We start from the raw sequence: 14,088 nt of genomic DNA, 5'->3' as shown, positions 1-14,088 counted from the left end.
CTCAGAAAGCTTCTTTCCAGATTTCATCTGAGGATATTTCCTTTTTCACCATACCCCTCTATGGGCTTCCAAATATCACTTTGCCAATTCCACAAGAACTGTCTTAGCGAAAGGCTTCTTGAGGGGAAAGCTGTAACTCTGTGAGATGATTTCACAGAACACAAAGAAGTTTCTCAGAAAGCTTCTTTCTCTTTGTTTTCGGAGGATATTTCCTTTGGCCCTATAGTCTTCAAAGGGATCCGAAATACTGTTCTCAGATTCCACAGAAATAAGGCTAGCAAGGAGATCCACGAAATACAGATGTAACTCTGGGAGATGAATTAACAGAACACTAAGCAGTTTCTCAGAAAGCTTCTTTCCAGATTTCATCTGAGGATATTTCCTTTTTCACCATAGCCCTCTATGGGCTTCCAAATATCACTTTGCCAATTCCACAAGAACTGTCTTAGCGAAAGGCTTCTTGAGGGGAAAGCTGTAACTCTGTGAGATGATTTCACAGAACACAAAGAAGTTTCTCAGAAAGCTTCTTTCTCTTTGTTATCGGAGGATATTTCCTTTGGCCCTATAGTCTTCAAAGGGATCCGAAATATCTGTTCTCAGATTCCACAGAAATAAGGCTAGCAAAGAGATCCACGAAATACAGATGTAACTCTGGGAGATGAATTAACAGAACACTAAGCAGTTTCTCAGAAAGCTTCTTTCCAGATTTCATCTGAGGATATTTCCTTTTTCACCATAGCCCTCTATGGGCTTCCAAATATCACTTTGCCAATTCCACAAGAACTGTCTTAGCGAAAGGCTTCTTGAGGGGAAAGCTGTAACTCTGTGAGATGATTTCACAAAACACAAAGAAGTTTCTCAGAAAGCTTCTTTCTCTTTGTTTTCGGAGGATATTTCCTTTGGCCCTATAGTCTTCAAAGGGATCCGATATATCTGTTCTCAGATTCCACAGAAATAAGGCTAGCAAAGAGATCCACGAAATACAGATGTAACTCTGGGAGATGAATTAACAGAACACTAAGCAGTTTCTCAGAAAGCTTCTTTCCAGATTTCATCTGAGGATATTTCCTTTTTCACCATAGCCCTCTATGGGCTTCAAAATATCACTTTGCCAATTCCACAAGAACTGTCTTAGCGAAAGGCTTCTTGAGGGGAAAGCTGTAACTCTGTGAGATGATTTCACAAAACACAAAGAAGTTTCTCAGAAAGCTTCTTTCTCTTTGTTTTCGGAGGATATTTCCTTTGGCCCTATAGTCTTCAAAGGGATCCGAAATATCTGTTCTCAGATTCCACAGAAATAAGGCTAGCAAAGAGATCCACGAAATACAGATGTAACTCTGGGAGATGAATTAACAGAACACTAAGCAGTTTCTCAGAAAGCTTCTTTCCAGATTTCATCTGAGGATATTTCCTTTTTCACCATAGCCCTCTATGGGCTTCCAAATATCACTTTGCCAATTCCACAAGAACTGTCTTAGCGAAAGGCTTCTTGAGGGGAAAGCTGTAACTCTGTGAGATGATTTCACAGAACACAAAGAAGTTTCTCAGAAAGCTTCTTTCTCTTTGTTTTCGGAGGATATTTCCTTTGGCCCTATAGTCTTCAAAGGGATCCGAAATATCTGTTCTCAGATTCCACAGAAATAAGGCTAGCAAAGAGATCCACGAAATACAGATGTAACTCTGGGAGATGAATTAACAGAACACTAAGCAGTTTCTCAGAAAGCTTCTTTCCAGATTTCATCTGAGGATATTTCCTTTTTTAACCATAGCCCTCTATGGGCTTCCAAATATCACTTTGCCAATTCCACAAGAACTGTCTTAGCGAAAGGCTTCTTGAGGGGAAAGCTGTAACTCTGTGAGATGATTTCACAGAACACAACGAAGTTTCTCAGAAAGCTTCTTTCTCTTTGTTATCGGAGGATATTTCCTTTGGCCCTATAGTCTTCAAAGGGATCCGAAATATCTGTTCTCAGATTCCACAGAAATAAGGCTAGCAAAGAGATCCACGAAATACAGATGTAACTCTGGGAGATGAATTAACAGAACACTACTCAGTTTCTCAGAAAGCTTCTTTCCAGATTTCAACTGAGGATATTTCCATTTTCACCAGAGCCCTCTAGGGGCTTCCAAATATCACTTTGCCAATTCCACAAGAACTGTCTTAGCGAAAGGCTTCTTGAGGGGAAAGCTGTAACTCTGTGAGATTATTTCACAAAACACAAAGAAGTTTCTCAGAAAGCTTCTTTCTCTTTGTTTTCGGAGGATATTTCCTTTGGCCCTATAGTCTTCAAAGGGATCCGAAATATCTGTTCTCAGATTCCACAGAAATAAGGCTAGCAAAGAGATCCACGAAATAGAGATGTAACTCTGGGAGATGAATTAACAGAACACTAAGCAGTTTCTCAGAAAGCTTCTTTCCAGATTTCATCTGAGGATATTTCCTTTTTCACCATAGCCCTCTAAGGGCTTCCAAATATCACTTTGCCAATTCCGCAAGAACTGTCTTAGCGAAAGGCTTCTTGAGCGGAAAGATGAAACTCTGTGAGATGATTTCACAGAACACAAAGAAGTTTCTCAGAAAGCTTCTTTCTCTTTGTTTCCGGAGGATATTTCCTTTGGCCCTATAGTTTTCAAAGGGATCCGAAATGTCTGTTCTCAGATTCCACAGAAATAAGGCTAGCAAAGAGATCCACGAAATACAGATGTAACTCTGGGAGATGAATTAACAGAACACTAAGCAGTTTCTCAGAAAACTTCTTTCCAGATTTCATCGGAGGATATTTCCTTTTTCACCATAGCCCTCTATGGGCTTCCAAATATCAGTTTACCAATTCCAGAAGAATTGTCTTAGCGAAAGGCTTCTTGAGCGGAAAGATGAAACTCTGTGAGATGATTTCACAGAACACAAAGAAGTTTCTCAGAAAGCTTCTTTCTCTTTGTTTTCGGAGGATATTTCCTTTGGCCCTATAGTCTTCAAAGGGATCCGAAATACTGTTCTCAGATTCCACAGAAATAAGGCTAGCAAAGAGATCCACGAAATACAGATGTAACTCTGGGAGATGAATTAACAGAACACTAAGCAGTTTCTCAGAAAGCTTCTTTCCAGATTTCATCTGAGGATATTTCCTTTTTCACCATAGCCCTCTATGGGCTTCCAAATATCACTTTGCCAATTCCACAAGAACTGTCTTAGCGAAAGGCTTCTTGAGGGGAAAGCTGTAACTCTGTGAGATGATTTCACAGAACACAAAGAAGTTTCTCAGAAAGCTTCGTTCTCTTTGTTTTCGGAGGATATTTCCTTTGGCCCTATAGTCTTCAAAGGGATCCGAAATATCTGTTCTCAGATTCCACAGAAATAAGGCTAGCAAAGAGATCCACGAAATACAGATGTAACTCTGGGAGATGAATTAACAGAACACTAAGCAGTTTCTCAGAAAGCTTCTTTCCAGATTTCATCTGAGGATATTTCCTTTTTCACCATAGCCCTCTATGGGCTTCCAAATATCACTTTGCCAATTCCACAAGAACTGTCTTAGCGAAAGGCTTCTTGAGGGGAAAGCTGTAACTCTGTGAGATGATTTCACAGAACACAAAGAAGTTTCTCAGAAAGCTTCTTTCTCTTTGTTTTCGGAGGATATTTCCTTTGGCCCTATAGTCTTCAAAGGGATCCGAAATATCTGTTCTCAGATTCCACAGAAATAAGGCTAGCAAAGAGATCCACGAAATACAGATGTAACTCTGGGAGATGAATTAACAGAACCGTAAGCAGTTTCTCAGAAAGCTTCTTTCCAGATTTCATCTGAGGATATTTCCTTTTTCACCATAGCCGTCTATGGGCTTCAAAATATCACTTTGCCAATTCCACAAGAACTGTCTTAGCGAAAGGCTTCTTGAGGGGAAAGCTGTAACTCTGTGAGATGATTTCACAAAACACAAAGAAGTTTCTCAGAAAGCTTCTTTCTCTTTGTTATCGGAGGATATTTCCTTTGGCCCTATAGTCTTCGAAGGGATCCGAAATATCTGTTCTCAGATTCCACAGAAATAAGGCTAGCAAAGAGATCCACGAAATACAGATGTAACTCTGGGAGATGAATTAACAGAACACTAAGCAGTTTCTCAGAAAGCTTCTTTCCAGATTTCATCTGAGGATATTTCCTTTTTCACCATAGCCCTCTAAGGGCTTCCAAATATCACTTTGCCAATTCCACAAGAACTGTCTTAGCGAAAGGCTTCTTGAGGGGAAAGCTGTAACTCTGTGAGATGATTTCACATAACACAAAGAAGTTTCTCAGAAAGCTTCTTTCTCTTTGTTTTCGGAGGATATTTCCTTTGGCCCTATAGTCTTCAAAGGGATCCGAAATATCTGTTCTCAGATTCCACAGAAATAAGGCTAGCAAAGAGATCCACGAAATACAGATGTAACTCTGGGAGATGAATTAACAGAACACTAAGCAGTTTCTCAGAAAGCTTCTTTCCAGATTTCATCTGAGGATATTTCCTTTTTCACCATAGCCCTCTATGGGCTTCCAAATATCACTTTGCCAATTCCACAAGAACTGTCTTAGCGAAAGGCTTCTTGAGGGGAAAGCTGTAACTCTGTGAGATGATTTCACAGAACACAACGAAGTTTCTCAGAAAGCTTCTTTCTCTTTGTTATCGGAGGATATTTCCTTGGCCCTATAGTCTTCGAAGGGATCCGAAATATCTGTTCTCAGATTCCACAGAAATAAGGCTAGCAAAGAGATCCACGAAATACAGATGTAACTCTGTGAGATGAATTAACAGAACACTAAGCAGTTTCTCAGAAAGCTTCTTTCCAGATTTCATCTGAGGATATTTCCTTTTTCACCATAGCCCTCTATGGGCTTCCAAATATCACTTTGCCAATTCCACAAGAACTGTCTTAGGGAAAGGCTTCTTGAGGGGAAAGCTGTAACTCTGTGAGATGATTTCACAGAACACAAAGAAGTTTCTCAGAAAGCTTCTTTCTCTTTGTTTTCGGAGGATATTTCCTTTGGCCCTATAGTCTTCAAAGGGATCCGAAATATCTGTTCTCAGATTCCACAGAAATAAGGCTAGCAAAGAGATCCACGAAATACAGATGTAACTCTGGGAGATGAATTAACAGAACACTAAGCAGTTTCTCAGAAAGCTTCTTTCCAGATTTCATCTGAGGATATATCCTTTTTCACCATAGCCGTCTATGGGCTTCAAAATATCACTTTGCCAATTCCACAAGAACTGTCTTAGCGAAAGGCTTCTTGAGGGGAAAGCTGTAACTCTGTGAGAGGATTTCACAAAACACAAAGAAGTTTCTCAGAAAGCTTCTTTCTCTTTGTTTTCGGAGGATATTTCCTTTGGCCCTATAGTCTTCAAAGGGATCCGAAATATCTGTTCTCAGATTCCACAGAAATAAGGCTAGCAAAGAGATCCACGAAATACAGATGTAACTCTGGGAGATGAATTAACAGAACACTAAGCAGTTTCTCAGAAAGCTTCTTTCCAGATTTCATCTGAGGATATTTCCTTTTTCACCATAGCCCTCTATGGGCTTCCAAATATCACTTTGCCAATTCCACAAGAACTGTCTTAGCGAAAGGCTTCTTGAGGGGAAAGCTGTAACTCTGTGAGATGATTTCACATAACACAAAGAAGTTTCTCAGAAAGCTTCTTTCTCTTTGTTTTCGGAGGATATTTCCTTTGGCCCTATAGTCTTCAAAGGGATCCGAAATATCTGTTCTCAGATTCCACAGAAATAAGGCTAGCAAAGAGATCCACGAAATACAGATGTAACTCTGGGAGATGAATTAACAGAACACTAAGCAGTTTCTCAGAAAGCTTCTTTCCAGATTTCATCTGAGGATATTTCCTTTTTCACCGTAGCCCTCTATGGGCTTCCAAATATCACTTTGCCAATTCCACAAGAACTGTCTTAGCGAAAGGCTTCTTGAGGGGAAAGCTGTAACTCTGTGAGATGATTTCACAGAACACAAAGAAGTTTCTCAGAAAGCTTCTTTCTCTTTGTTTTCGGAGGATATTTCCTTTGGCCCTATAGTCTTCAAAGGGATCCGAAATATCTGTTCTCAGATTCCACAGAAATAAGGCTAGCAAAGAGATCCACGAAATACAGATGTAACTCTGGGAGATGAATTAACAGAACACTAAGCAGTTTCTCAGAAAGCTTCTTTCCAGATTTCATCTGAGGATATTTCCTTTTTCACCATAGACCTCTATGCGCTTCCAAATATCACTTTGCCAATTCCACAAGAACTGTCTTAGCGAAAGGCTTCTTGAGGGGAAAGCTGTAACTCTGTGAGATGATTTCACAGAACACAAAGAAGTTTCTCAGAAAGCTTCTTTCTCTTTGTTTTCGGAGGATATTTCCTTTGGCCCTATAGTCTTCAAAGGGATCCGAAATATCTGTTCTCAGATTGCACAGAAATAAGGCTAGCAAAGAGATCCACGAAATACAGTTGTAACTCTGGGAGATGAATTAACAGAACACTAAGCAGTTTCTCAGAAAGCTTCTTTCCAGATTTCATCTGAGGATATTTCCTTTTTCACCATAGCCCTCTATGGGCTTCCAAATATCACTTTTCCAATTCCACAAGAACTGTCTTAGCGAAAGGCTTCTTGAGGGGAAAGCTGTAACTCTGTGAGATTATTTCACAAAACACAAAGAAGTTTCTCAGAAAGCTTCTTTCTGTTTGTTTTCCTAGGATATTTCCTTTGGCCCTATAGTCTTCAAAGGGATCCGAAATATCTGTTCTCAGATTCCACAGAAATAAGGCTAGCAAAGAGATCCACGAAATACAGATGTAACTCTGGGAGATGAATTAACAGAACACTAAGCAGTTTCTCAGAAAGCTTCTTTCCAGATTTCATCTGAGGATATTTCCTTTTTCACCGTAGCCCTCTATGGGCTTCCAAATATCACTTTGCCAATTCCACAAGAACTGTCTTAGCAAAAGGCTTCTTGAGGGGAAAGCTGTAACTCTGTGAGATGATTTCACAGAACACAAAGAAGTTTCTCAGAAAGCTTCTTTCTCTTTGTTTTCGGAGGATATTTCCTTTGGCCCTATAGTCTTCAAAGGGATCCGAAATATCTGTTCTCAGATTCCACAGAAATAAGGCTAGCAAAGAGATCCACGAAATACAGATGTAACTCTGGGAGATGAATTAACAGAACACTAAGCAGTTTCTCAGAAAGCTTCTTTCCAGATTTCATCTGAGGATATATCCTTTTTCACCATAGCCGTCTATGGGCTTCAAAATATCACTTTGCCAATTCCACAAGAACTGTCTTAGCGAAAGGCTTCTTGAGGGGAAAGCTGTAACTCTGTGAGAGGATTTCACAAAACACAAAGAAGTTTCTCAGAAAGCTTCTTTCTCTTTGTTTTCGGAGGATATTTCCTTTGGCCCTATAGTCTTCAAAGGGATCCGAAATATCTGTTCTCAGATTCCACAGAAATAAGGCTAGCAAAGAGATCCACGAAATACAGATGTAACTCTGGGAGATGAATTAACAGAACACTAAGCAGTTTCTCAGAAAGCTTCTTTCCAGATTTCATCTGAGGATATTTCCTTTTTCACCATAGCCCTCTATGGGCTTCCAAATATCACTTTGCCAATTCCACAAGAACTGTCTTAGCGAAAGGCTTCTTGAGGGGAAAGCTGTAACTCTGTGAGATGATTTCACAGAACACAAAGAAGTTTCTCAGAAAGCTTCTTTCTCTTTGTTTTCGGAGGATATTTCCTTTGGCCCTATAGTCTTCAAAGGGATCCGAAATATCTGTTCTCAGATTCCACAGAAATAAGGCTAGCAAAGAGATCCACGAAATACAGATGTAACTCTGGGAGATGAATTAACAGAACACTAAGCAGTTTCTCAGAAAGCTTCTTTCCAGATTTCATCTGAGGATATTTCCTTTTTCACCATAGACCTCTATGCGCTTCAAAATATCACTTTGCCAATTCCACAAGAACTGTCTTAGCGAAAGGCTTCTTGAGGGGAAAGCTGTAACTCTGTGAGATGATTTCACAGAACACAAAGAAGTTTCTCAGAAAGCTTCTTTCTCTTTGTTTTCGGAGGATATTTCCTTTGGCCCTATAGTCTTCAAAGGGATCCGAAATATCTGTTCTCAGATTGCACAGAAATAAGGCTAGCAAAGAGATCCACGAAATACAGATGTAACTCTGGGAGATGAATTAACAGAACACTAAGCAGTTTCTCAGAAAGCTTCTTTCCAGATTTCATCTGAGGATAATTCCTTTTTCACCATAGCCCTCTATGGGCTTCCAAATATCACTTTTCCAATTCCACAAGAACTGTCTTAGCGAAAGGCTTCTTGAGGGGAAAGCTGTAACTCTGTGAGATTATTTCACAAAACACAAAGAAGTTTCTCAGAAAGCTTCTTTCTGTTTGTTTTCCTAGGATATTTCCTTTGCCCCTATAGTCTTCAAAGGGATCCGAAATATCTGTTCTCAGATTCCACAGAAATAAGGCTAGCAAAGAGATCAACGAAATACAGATGTAACTCTGGGAGATGAATTAACAGAACACTAAGCAGTTTCTCAGAAAGCTTCTTTCCAGATTTCATCTGAGGATATTTCCTTTTTCACCGTAGCCCTCTATGGGCTTCCAAATATCACTTTGCCAATTCCACAAGAACTGTCTTAGCAAAAGGCTTCTTGAGGGGAAAGCTGTAACTCTGTGAGATGATTTCACAGAACACAAAGAAGTTTCTCAGAAAGCTTCTTTCTCTTTGTTTTCGGAGGATATTTCCTTTGGCCCTATAGTCTTCAAAGGTATCCGAAATATCTGTTCTCAGATTCCACAGAAATAAGGCTAGCAAAGAGATCCACGAAATACAGATGTAACTCTGGGAGATGAATTAACAGAACACTAAGCAGTTTCTCAGAAAGCTTCTTTCCAGATTTCATCTGAGGATATTTCCTTTTTCACCATAGCCCTCTATGGGCTTCCAAATATCAGTTTGCCAATTCCAGAAGAATTGTCTTAGCGAAAGGCTTCTTGAGCGGAAAGATGAAACTCTGTGAGATGATTTCACAGAACACAAAGAAGTTTCTCAGAAAGCTTCTTTCTCTTTGTTTTCGGAGGATATTTCCTTTGGCCCTATAGTCTTCAAAGGGATCCGAAATACTGTTCTCAGATTCCACAGAAATAAGGCTAGCAAAGAGATCCACGAAATACAGATGTAACTCTGGGAGATGAATTAACAGAACACTAAGCAGTTTCTCAGAAAGCTTCTTTCCAGATTTCATCTGAGGATATTTCCTTTTTCACCATAGCCCTCTATGGGCTTCCAAATATCACTTTGCCAATTCCACAAGAACTGTCTTAGCGAAAGGCTTCTTGAGGGGAAAGCTGTAACTCTGTGAGATGATTTCACAGAACACAAAGAAGTTTCTCAGAAAGCTTCTTTCTCTTTGTTTTCGGAGGATATTTCCTTTGGCCCTATAGTCTTCAAAGGGATCCGAAATATCTGTTCTCAGATTCCACAGAAATAAGGCTAGCAAAGAGATCCACGAAATACAGATGTAACTCTGGGAGATGAATTAACAGAACACTAAGCAGTTTCTCAGAAAGCTTCTTTCCAGATTTCATCTGATGATATTTCCTTTTTCACCATAGCCCTCTATGGGCTTCCAAATATCACTTTGCCAATTCCACAAGAACTGTCTTAGCGAAAGGCTTCTTGAGGGGAAAGCTGTAACTCTGTGAGATTATTTCACAAAACACAAAGAAGTTTCTCAGAAAGCTTCTTTCTCTTTGTTTTCGGAGGATATTTCCTTTGGCCCTATAGTCTTCAAAGGGATCCGAAATATCTGTTCTCAGATTCCACAGAAATAAGGCTAGCAAAGAGATCCACGAAATACAGATGTAACTCTGGGAGATGAATTAACAGAACACTAAGCAGTTTCTCAGAAAGCTTCTTTCCAGATTTCATCTGAGGATATTTCCTTTTTCACCATAGCCCTCTATGGGCTTCCAAATATCACTTTGCCAATTCCACAAGAACTGTCTTAGCGAAAGGCTTCTTGAGGGGAAAGCTGTAACTCTGTGAGATGATTTCACAGAACACAAAGAAGTTTCTCAGAAAGCTTCTTTCTCTTTGTTTTCGGAGGATATTTCCTTTGGCCCTATAGTCTTCAAAGGGATCCGAAATATCTGTTCTCAGATTCCACAGAAATAAGGCTAGCAAAGAGATCCACGAAATACAGATGTAACTCTGGGAGATGAATTAACAGAACACTAAGCAGTTTCTCAGAAAGCTTCTTTCCAGATTTCATCTGAGGATATTTCCTTTTTCACCATAGCCCTCTATGGGCTTCCAAATATCACTTTGCCAATTCCACAAGAACTGTCTTAGCGAAAGGCTTCTTGAGGGGAAAGCTGTAACTCTGTGAGATGATTTCACAGAACACAAAGAAGTTTCTCAGAAAGCTTCTCTCTCTTTGTTTTCGGAGGATATTTCCTTTGCCCCTATAGTCTTCAAAGGGATCCGAAATATCTGTTCTCAGATTCCACAGAAATAAGGCTAGCAAAGAGATCAACGAAATACAGATGTAACTCTGGGAGATGAATTAACAGAACACTAAGCAGTTTCTCAGAAAGCTTCTTTCCAGATTTCATCTGAGGATATTTCCTTTTTCACCGTAGCCCTCTATGGGCTTCCAAATATCACTTTGCCAATTCCACAAGAACTGTCTTAGCGAAAGGCTTCTTGAGGGGAAAGCTGTAACTCTGTGAGATGATTTCACAGAACACAAAGAAGTTTCTCAGAAAGCTTCTTTCTCTTTGTTTTCAGAGGATATTTCCTTTGGCCCTATAGTCTTCAAAGGGATCCGAAATATCTGTTCTCAGATTCCACAGAAATAAGGCTAGCAAAGAGATCCACGAAATACAGATGTAACTCTGGGAGATGAATTAACAGAACACTAAGCAGTTTCTCAGAAAGCTTCTTTCCAGATTTCATCTGAGGATATTTCCTTTTTCACCATAGCCCTCTATGGGCTTCCAAATATCACTTTGCCAATTCCACAAGAACTGTCTTAGCGAAAGGCTTCTTGAGGGGAAAGCTGTAACTCTGTGAGATGATTTCACAGAACACAAAGAAGTTTCTCAGAAAGCTTCTTTCTCTTTGTTTTCGGAGGATATTTCCTTTGGCCCTATAGTCTTCAAAGGGATCCGAAATATCTGTTCTCAGATTCCACAGAAATAAGGCTAGCAAAGAGATCCGCGAAATACAGATGTAACTCTGGGAGATGAATTAACAGAACACTAAGCAGTTTCTCAGAAAGCTTCTTTCCAGATTTCATCTGAGGATATTTCCTTTTTCACCATAGCCCTCTATGGGCTTCCAAATATCACTTTGCCAATTCCACAAGAACTGTCTTAGCGAAAGGCTTCTTGAGGGGAAAGCTGTAACTCTGAGAGATGATTTCACAGAACACAAAGAAGTTTCTCAGAAAGCTTCTTTCTCTTTGTTATCGGAGGATATTTCCTTTGGCCCTATAGTCTTCAAAGGGATCCGAAATATCTGTTCTCAGATTCCACAGAAATAAGGCTAGCAAAGAGATCCACGAAATACAGATGTAACTCTGGGAGATGAATTAACAGAACACTAAGCAGTTTCTCAGAAAGCTTCTTTCCAGATTTCATCTGAGGATATTTCCTTTTTCACCATAGCCCTCTATGGGCTTCCAAATATCACTTTGCCAATTCCACAAGAACTGTCTTTGCGAAAGGCTTCTTGAGGGGAAAGCTGTAACTCTGTGAGATGATTTCACATAACACAAAGAAGTTTCTCAGAAAGCTTCTTTCTCTTTGTTTTCGGAGGATATTTCCTTTGCCCCTATAGTCTTCAAAGGGATCCGAAATATCTGTTCTCTGATTCCACAGAAATAAGGCTAGCAAAGAGATCAACGAAATACAGATGTAACTCTGGGAGATGAATTAACAGAACACTAAGCAGTTTCTCAGAAAGCTTCTTTCCAGATTTCATCTGAGGATATTTCCTTTTTCACCGTAGCCCTCTATGGGCTTCCAAATATCACTTTGCCAATTCCACAAGAACTGTCTTAGCGAAAGGCTTATTGAGGGGAAAGCTGTAACTCTGTGAGATGATTTCACAGAACACAAAGAAGTTTCTCAGAAAGCTTCTTTCTCTTTGTTTTCGGAGGATATTTCCTTTGGCCCTATAGTCTTCAAAGGGATCCGAAATATCTGTTCTCAGATTCCACAGAAATAAGGCTAGCAAAGAGATCCACGAAATACAGATGTAACTCTGGGAGATGAATTAACAGAACACTATGCAGTTTCTCAGAAAGCTTCTTTCCAGATTTCATCTGAGGATATTTCCTTTTTCACCATAGCCCTCTATGGGCTTCCAAATATCACTTTGCCAATTCCACAAGAACTGTCTTAGCGAAAGGCTTCTTGAGGGGAAAGCTGTAACTCTGTGAGATGATTTCACAAAACACAAAGAAGTTTCTCAGAAAGCTTCTTTCTCTTTGTTTTCGGAGGATATTTCCTTTGGCCCTATAGTCTTCAAAGGGATCCGATATATCTGTTCTCAGATTCCACAGAAATAAGGCTAGCAAAGAGATCCACGAAATACAGATGTAACTCTGGGAGATGAATTAACAGAACACTAAGCAGTTTCTCAGAAAGCTTCTTTCCAGATTTCATCTGAGGATATTTCCTTTTTCACCATAGCCGTCTATGGGCTTCAAAATATCACTTTGCCAATTCCACAAGAACTGTCTTAGCGAAAGGCTTCTTGAGGGGAAAGCTGTAACTCTGTGAGATGATTTCACAGAACACAAAGAAGTTTCTCAGAAAGCTTCGTTCTCTTTGTTTTCGGAGGATATTTCCTTTGGCCCTATAGTCTTCAAAGGGATCCGAAATATCTGTTCTCAGATTCCACAGAAATAAGGCTAGCAAAGAGATCCACGAAATACAGATGTAACTCTGGGAGATGAATTAACAGAACACTAAGCAGTTTCTCAGAAAGCTTCTTTCCAGATTTCATCTGAGGATATTTCCTTTTTCACCAGAGCCCTCTATGGGCTTCCAAATATCACTTTGCCAATTCCACAAGAACTGTCTTAGCGAAAGGCTTCTGGAGGGGAAAGCTGTAACTCTGTGAGATGATTTCACAGAACACAAAGAAGTTTCTCAGAAAGCTTCTTTCTCTTTGCTATCGGAGGATATTTCCTTGGCCCTATAGTCTTCGAAGGGATCCGAAATATCTGTTCTCAGATTCCACAGAAATAAGGCTAGCAAAGAGATCCACGAAATACAGATGTAACTCTGGGAGATGAATTAACAGAACACTAAGCAGTTTCTCAGAAAGCTTCTTTCCAGATTTCATCTGAGGATATTTCCTTTTTCACCATAGCCCTCTATGGGCTTCCAAATATCACTTTGCCAATTCCACAAGAACTGTCTTAGCGAAAGGCTTCTTGAGGGGAAAGCTGCAACTCTGTGAGATGATTTCACAGAACACAAAGAAGTTTCTCAGAAAGCTTCTTTCTCTTTGTTTTCGGAGGATATTTCCTTTGGCCCTATAGTCTTCAAAGGGATCCGAAATACTGTTCTCAGATTCCACAGAAATAAGGCTAGCAAAGAGATCCACGAAATACAGATGTAACTCTGGGAGATGAATTAACAGAACACTAAGCAGTTTCTCAGAAAGCTTCTTTCCAGATTTCATCTGAGGATATTTCCTTTTTCACCATAGCCCTCTATGAGCTTCCAAATATCACTTTGCCAATTCCACAAGAACTGTCTTAGCGAAAGGCTTCTTGAGGGGAAAGCTGTAACTCTGTGAGATGATTTCACAGAACACAAAGAAGTTTCTCAGAAAGCTTCGTTCTCTTTGTTTTCGGAGGATATTTCCTTTGGCCCTATAGTCTTCAAAGGGATCCGAAATATCTGTTCTCAGATTCCACAGAAATAAGGCTAGCAAAGAGATCCACGAAATACAGATGTAACTCTGGGAGATGAATTAACAGAACACTAAGCAGTTTCTCAGAAAGCTTCTTTCCAGATTTCATCTG

Source organism: Macaca fascicularis, chromosome 4 (genome assembly GCF_037993035.2).
Source record: "Macaca fascicularis isolate 582-1 chromosome 4, T2T-MFA8v1.1".
Classification (NCBI taxonomy): Eukaryota; Metazoa; Chordata; class Mammalia; order Primates; family Cercopithecidae; genus Macaca; species Macaca fascicularis.
The sequence above is the reverse complement of the archived record's forward strand: the minus strand, read 5'-3'. Positions refer to the sequence as shown.